Source organism: Tamandua tetradactyla, chromosome 6 (genome assembly GCF_023851605.1).
Source record: "Tamandua tetradactyla isolate mTamTet1 chromosome 6, mTamTet1.pri, whole genome shotgun sequence".
NCBI classification, from domain to species: domain Eukaryota; kingdom Metazoa; phylum Chordata; class Mammalia; order Pilosa; family Myrmecophagidae; genus Tamandua; species Tamandua tetradactyla.
In genome coordinates, this window is record NC_135332.1 from 103,492,095 (window position 1) to 103,500,767 (window position 8,673).

Genomic DNA, 8,673 nt, shown 5'->3' on the forward strand with positions numbered 1-8,673 from the left:
AAATAGTCTGGGGTTTCAGAGACCCGAAAAATGCTATACATCATCCAGGGACTAGCAGGAGGAAGAAGGTGATAAACTACAATAAAACACTGTGAGTAGTTCACGCCGCAGCAGCTATTGGGACTCATCCCCCATTTTCAAAGCATCTTGCCTCAGGGTTTGGTTTCTGGCTGGCTGCTGAGGATGGAGAGGAAATCCTCTCCCCCAAGAACGGTTGAGGGGTGGAGAGCACAGCCAAGCACCAATCACAGTTTTTGCTTGTCAAATTGGAATCACTGGGTCCCAGTTCTGAGCTGCTCTTTCAGCTTGCCAAAGGGGAGACCCGGTATGATTCCTGCTGCCTGCCCATAAAAAAAACTATTATCCAAAGTCTACAAAGACTCACCTTAGACCCAAAGACACAAATAATTTGAAAGTGAAAGGTTGGAAAAAGATATTCCATGCAAACAGAAACCAAAAAAGAGCTGGAACAATATTGGACAAAATAGACTTTAAATGCAAAACTATTATAAAAGATAAAGAAGAACACTATATATTAATAAAAGGGGCATTCCTCCAAGAAAAGACAAAACCATAAATATTTATGCACCTAACCTTGTGCCCCAAAATTACTTGAGGCAAACAGTGGCTAAACTGAAGGGAGAATTATACATATCTACAATAATAGTTGGAGACTCCAATACACCACTTTCATCAATAGACAAAACATCTAGAAAGAGGATCAATAAGAAAACAGAGAACCTGAATAATATGATAAATGAACTAGACCTAACATATACAGAACACTGCACTTCAAAACAGCAGGATCTACATTCTTTCAAGTGACATGAAACATTCCCAAGGATAGATCACATACTGGGTCACAAGACAAGTCTCAATAAACTTTAAAAGATTGAAATTATACAGAAAGCACTTTCTCTGACTATAATGGAATGAAAGTGGAAATCAATGGCAAGCATAAAACTCGAAAATTCACAAACATATGGAAATTAAACACACTCTTAAAAATCAGTGGATCAAAGAAGAAATTGTAAGAGTCATCAGTAAATATTTTGAGAGAAATGAAAACAAGAATATAGTATATCAAAACTTATGGGATGTATTTCCCAAATACAGAAATACAAAGTAAAAGGAGAAAAAAAAAAAGACCTTATAGGATGTAGTAAAGGCAGTGCTGAGAGGGAAATTAATAGCCCTAAACTCCTATGTTAAAATGAAAGAAAGAACTAAAATCAAAAACCTAACTACAAACCTGGAGGAACTAGAAAAAGAATTACAAACTAATCCCAAAACAAGCAGAAGAAAAGAGATAACAAAGATTAGATCCAAAATAAATGAAATTGAGAATTTAAAAAAAAAAAAAAAAAAAAAAAGCAATAGAATTAACCCAACCAAAAGTTGGTTCTTTGAAAATACCGGTAAAATTGACAAATCCTTAGCTTGATTGACCAATAAAAAAGAAAGGAGAAGATGCAAATAAATAAAATCAGAAATGAGAGGGGGGCATTACTACTGACCCCACAGGAATAAAAAAGGATAATAAGAGGATATTATGATAACCTCCATATACCATATACCAAAAATTAGACAGCTTTGATGAAATGGACAATTTACTAGGAACACACAAACAACTGCAATGATTCTAGAAGAAATAGAAGACCTGAACAGACAAATACAAGTAAAGAAACAGAATCAGTCATCAGATATCTCCCAACAAAGACAAGACAATGACCAGACAGCTTCACAAGTGAATTCCATCAATCATTCCAAGAATTAATGGCAACTCTGCTCAATTCTACAAAAATTTGAAGAGGTAACACTACATACTTCATCCTATGAAGCCAAATCACCCTAATACCAAAGCCAGATAAAAATACTACAAGAAAATGAAATTATGAACCAATTTCTCTATTGAATATAGATGCAAAAATCTTGAACAAAATACTTGTAAATTTAATCCAACAGCGCATTAAAAAAATGATACACCATGATCATGTGGGTTTAGCCCATGTGTAAGAGTGGTTCAACACAAGAAAATCAATTAATGTAATACACCACATTAATAAAATGAAGATGAGAACCATGTGATCATCTTGACTGATACAAAAAAAGGCATTTGAGAAAATTCAGCATCCTTTCTTGATAAAATCACTTTGAAAGATAGGAATTGAAGGAAAATTCTTTGACATGATAAAGAACATATATGAAAAACCCACAGCTAACTTCACATGCAATGGTGAAAGACTGAAAATTTTCCCCCTAAGATCTGGAGCAAGACAGGAATGACCACTGTTACCACTGTTTTTCAGCATTGTGATAGAAGTTCTAGCTATAGCAGTTAGGCAAGAAAGAAAAATTAAAGGCATCCAGATTGGAAAGGGAGAAGTAAAACTTTCAGTATTTGCAGACAACATGATCCTATATGCAGACATTCCCAAAACATCTATAACAAAGCTCCTACATCTATTAAACAAGCTCAGCAAAGTGGTGGGATATAAAATCAACATGCAAAAATCGATAGTATTTCTATATGCTAGTAATGAGCAAGCTAAAGAGAAAATTAAGAAAAAAATCCACTTAAAATGTCAACTAGAAGAATGAAATATCTAGGAATAAATTTAAGCGAGGATGTAAAGAGTTTGTACACAGAAACTATAAAACATTACTAAAAGTAATCGAAGACATAAATAAATGGGAAGGACATTCCATGTTCATATATTGGAAGACTAAATATCATTAAGATGTCAATTCTAACCAAATTGATTTACAGATTCATCACAATTCCCATTCAAAATTCCAATGGCCTACTTTTTAGAAATGGGAAAGCCAAATATCAAATTTATTTGGAAAGATAAGGGACCCTGAATAGCCAAAAACTTCTTGAAAAAAAAAGAACGAAGTTGGAGGACTCACACTTCCTGATTTTAAAGCATATTACAAAGCTACAGTGGTCAAAGCAGCATGGTACTGGCAGAAAAATAGATATATTGACCAATTGAATTGAATTGAAAGTTCAGAGCTAGATTCTTACCTTTATGGCCAGTTTATTTCTGACAAGGCTGCCAAGTTTACTCAACGGGGAAAGAATAGTCTCTTCAACAAATAGTGCTGGGAAAACTGGATATTCATATGTAAAAGAGTGAAAGAGGACCCCTATTTCACCCATATACGAAAATTAACTCAAAATGGATGAAAGACCTAAATATAAGAACCAGGACCATAAAACTCCTAGAAGAAAATGTAGGGAAGGATCTTCAAGATTTTGTGGGTAGGTAAAGATTTTTTAGACTTTACACCCAAAGCTCAAGCAGTGAAAGAAAAATAGATAAAGGAGACTTCCTTAAAATTAAAAACTTTTGTGCTTCAAAGAACTTTGTCAAGAATTTGGAAAAGCAACCTACTGAATGGGAGAAAGTATTTGGAAACACATATCTGTTAAGATTTAATATCCAGAATATATAAAGAAATCCTACAACTCAACAATAAAAAGACAAACAACCCAATATAAAAATGGGGAAAAGACTTAAATAGACATTTTTCCAAAGAAGATATACAAATGGCTATAAAATACACAAAAAGGTCCTCATCATCGCTTAGCTATTGGGAAATGCAAATCAAAACCACAATGAGGTATTATTTCACACCTCCTAGAATGGCCACTATTAAAACAACAGAAAACTACAAGTGTTGGAAAGGATGTGGAGAAATAGTGATTCACCGCTGGTAGAAATGTAATGATGCAGCTGCTGTGGAAGACAGTTGAGCGATTCCTCAGGAAGCTAAGTATAGAATTGCCATGTGAACTGGAAATCCCGCTACTAGGTATATACCCAGGAAAACTGAAAGCGAGGATTCAAACAGACATTTGCTCACCAGTGTTCATACCCATATATTCACAATTGCCAAAAGACAATAGCAACTCAGGTGTTCATCAACAGATGAATGGATAAACAAAATGTGGTATATATATATATATGTATATATATATACATATATATATACATACATATATATATATCTGTATGATGGAATATTGTTCATCTGTAAGAAGGAATCAAGCTGATGCATGAAACAACATGGATAAACCTTGAAGACGTTATTTTGAGTGAAATAAGCCAGACACGATAGCGCAAATATTGTATGCTTTCACCGATAAGAACTAATTATAATAAGCAAACTCATAGAATTAGAATCTAGAATATAGGTTATCAGGGGGCAGAATGGGGAGCTGGTACAGAATTTCTGTTTAGGTTGATTGTAAATGTTTGGAGATAGATAAGGTTGATTATAAGTGTTTGGAAATGGATAATGGTAACGGTAGCACATTGTTGTGAGCGTAGTTAACAGTGCTGAATTATATTTGTGAATGGGTTGAAAGGGAAAGTTTTGGGTCCTTGTATGTTACAAGAAGGAAAGTTAGAATATAAAACATGGGACTGTATAATGAGAGAACTCTGTTGCAGCCGATGGACTGTGGTTAGTAGTAGATGTACAGATAAAAGAATGTTACTTTATGAATTATAACTAATGTATGACACTGTTACAAGGTGTTAATAATAGGGGGTATATGGGGAAAATATGCCTAATGTAACCTATGGACCATAGTTATCAGTAATATTTTAGTATTCTTTCCTCAATTGTGACACGCTAATGCAAAGTGTCAACAATAGGGGAGTATATGGGAATGCTGTAACTTTTCTATAAACCTATAACTTCTCTAATTAACAAAAAATAATAATTTTAAAAATATTATGCTAAGTGAAAGAAATCAGACACAAGATACTACGTATTGTATGATTCCACTTATATAAAATATATATATAAAGAAACAGAATTAGAGTAGTGGTTATGTAGGGCTGGGGAAGGAAAGATGGATTGAGAGGTGACTGCTGAGTATTATGGGATTTTCCTTTTTGGGAGTAAGGAAAATGTTCTAAAATCGATTGTGGTGGTGAACGCACAACTCTGTGATTACACTGAAAGCCACTGATTGTGCCCTTTGGATGGATTGTAAGATATGTGAACATATCGATAAAACTGCTTTAAACAATCAACTCAGGGCAGTGCAACGGTGGCTCAGTGGCACAATTCTTGCCTGCCATGCCAGAGACCTGGATTCAATTCCCACAGCCTGTCATGAGAAAAAAATTCAACTTAATTGTAAAAGGAATAAAAGAGTTAATATATATGAAATTTCCTCAAAATTGTAAATAATTATACAAAGGTAAATTATCTTCATAGTCATTATTCAGTTGCTTCTCAAATCACAGTTGAAACTACTCCTGACTACACTGCCATTACCACCTCAGTTTTCTTATGTTCCTTATCACAACTAATGAAAACACCATTCGCCCAATGTAGAAAGCTTAGAATCAACCTGCATTACTTTCTCACAACTCCAATGTTTCTTTTTAATTAAAACCTTGATAACTCTGTTTCAGAAACATGTCTTTCAATTCCTGCCTTCCTTTTCTTCTCCACAACTGTTTCCATGGTTCAAAAATCTCTCAACTCTCATGTGGATGAAAGCAGAACTCTCCAATCTTATCAGCCACTGCTCATTGCTCATCTTCCATCTCAATGTGGCAGAGGACGTCATGTCTCTCCCCTGATTAACACTCTGTATGGATTTCCTTCTGCATACGGTTTATAAAGTCCACTTTCCTTAGGATGGAATACAAGGGCCTTAAAAAGCTGGCTGGATCTTATCTAGTCTCATTAAATCCACTCCTCAAGGTTAACTGAAAACTCTAACCACACGAAACGTATTACTAACGACAGATATCCAAGATTCTTTTCATACCCACCATGCCTTTTTACATAGTATTCCTTCTTTGATTTATTCCCTCTTCCTGGGTGAGTGTGAGGAGGGGGGCTGATGCATGGGTGAAGGAAGTCTTGATGTCAGTGAATGTAAATGTCTCTTCTTCCAAGCTAGGGACTGATTGAAAACCTTTATCATCTACTTTTGTATTTTCAGGATCTAGTAGGATCTCAGCATAGAGTGGGGCTCAATAAATGCGTAAACTAATGATGTTTCATTTCTATCTCTAGAAATTGCAAACTAGATCAATCAAAAACAGTCAAAGCCTCGCAGCTCCAAATAATCAGACTCTCCTTGTAAGGTCCATTAGATAATGGTCAGCATTCCGTCTAAAGGACACCCAGTACTCTCTTTTATCCATTTCAGATGTTCTTCACTACTTTTCCTGACAGAAGAGATCTGGATGATGAAGTGCAGAAAGATCATGCAATTCCCCCAAATTCATACCCCTTGTTGATAGGAAGCCAAGACTGAAACCAATTTTCTAGTCTCTTTGATACTTGATATTCTTTTCACTCCTTGCAAAGTCTTTCAGCATTTCCCTTCAGCTAGAAATTTCAAATGAAGAAGAACCTCTTGGTGAGTTTCTCTTTTCTAGTTGAAGGTCTTTGGATTTCCAAGTTTCTCTCCCACAATGCATTTTCTTGTATACTCTTAGGTGAGGTAGAGTAAGTGCTCCCCTATAATTGGTTGAGTTGCCCTAGATGAAACAAAATGAAAAATCCAAACACTTCCAGTAATGGCTGTAGTAGTTTTCTCTGTCATGTTTTCCTAACATCTGCAGAGTGCATCTTGCCCTGCAATAAAAAAGGATCTTCTTATCTAGACTAATTCTTAAAGCCCCAAGTGAATGACATTAAATAATCCTAGAATGTTATTTCTGCCAGAGAAAAGAAAATGCTAGCTCATTTTGTGACCCAGAAAAGAAATTTCTCCCAGTAAATTGAGTTAGCAGAAAGACATTTTGGGAACAGACATATAACAAGTAGAATCCTCTTTTAAACTATCGACAGGAGCTTCCTTTCAGCTGAAACCGCCATCTTTCAGTAATTGGTCAAAAAAACAGACACAAAGGGAAAAAAGGCACCCACAATATGTTATCCAGGTCTTTTAGAAAACATGGAGTTGTTCCTTTGACCACGTACATGTAAATGTACAAGAAAGGTGATGCAGACACTAAGGGAATGGGCACTGTTCAAAAAGGAATGCCCCACAAGTGTTACCATGGCAAAACTGGAAGAGTCTGTAATGTCACCCAAGATGTTAGGATCATTGTAAACAAACAAGTGAAGGGCAAGATTCTTGCCAAGAGAATTAATATGTGTATTGAACATAAAAAGTGCTCTAATTGCCGAGTTAGCTTCCTGAAGTGTGTGAAGGAAAATGATCAGAAAAAATGAAGCCAAGGAGAAAGTTACCTGGGTTCAGCTGAAGTGCCAGCCGGCTCCATCCAGCAAAGCACACTTTGTGAGAACCAATGGAAAGGAGCCTGAGCTACTAGAGCCTGTTTCTTACAAATTCATGGCATAAGAGGTGTAAAAAATATTAATAAAAGGCTTGTGAATTGTAAAAAAAAAAGACTATCAATAGGACCCTGGAAATTCAATTTGAATTATGAAAGAACATCCTCGTGGTCCTCATTCAGGATATCTGAGGGCAGTGATTATAGTCTGTGTGAAACACTAAAGCAAGGGCATTAAATCGGTTAGACTCCAGAAGAAGAATTCTTTTACATGAATTAATAGCAATTCATGGAAGCCATGAAAGAGAGTGAGGTCCAAGAATCAGATTTTTTAAAAGGTCCCTCAGCTTAACAACCACTCTTTTTTTTTTATTCAACATACAAACACAAACATTCTTGCCATACGATCATTCCGCTCTTGTTATATAATCAATAACTCACAACATAGTTGCATATTCATCATCATGATCATTTCTTAGAACATTTGCATCAATTCAGAAAAAGAAATAAAAAGAAAACAGAAAAAAATTCATACATACCATAGCCCATACCCCTCCTTTTCATTGATCAGTAGCATTTCAGTCTACTAAATTTATTTTAACATTTGTTCCCCCTATTATTTATTTATTTTTAATCCATATATTTTAGTTGTCTGTTGATAAGGTAGATAAAAGGAGCTTGAGACACAAGGTTTTCACAATCACACAGCCACATTGCAAAAGCTATATCATTATACAATCATCTTCAAGAAACATGGCTACTGGAACACGGCTCCACATTTTCAGGCAGTTCCCTCCAGGCTCTCCATTACACCTTAACTATAAAGGTGATATCTATTTAATGCATAAGAATAACCTCCAGGATAGCCTCTTGACTCTTGTTTGGAATCTCTCAGCCATTGACACTTTTTTTGTCTCATTTCGCTCTTTCCCCTTTTGGTCAAGAAGGTTTTCTCAATCCCTTGATGCTGAGTCTTAAACTGGATTAGGTGGAGATGTGTCTCCACCCATTCCAGGTGAGTCTTGATTAGTTTACTGGGATCCTATAAAAGAGGAAACATTTTGGAGAAAGTGAGAGATTTGGAGAGAGCAGAGAAGGATGACAGAACATCGCAGAGTGACCTAGCCATGAGAAGCAGAGAGTCCACCAACCAACAACCTTTGAAGATAAAGAAAGAAAACACCTTCGGGGAGTTTCATGAAACAGGAAGCCAAGAGAGAAAGCTGGCATATGATGCCATGTTTGCCATATGCCTTTCCAGATGAGAGAGAAGCCCTGACTGTGTTCACCATGTGCCTTCTCACTTGAGAGAGAAACCTTGAACTTCATTGGCCTTCTTGAACCAAGGTATCTTTTCCTGGATGCCTTAGATTGGACATTTCTATAG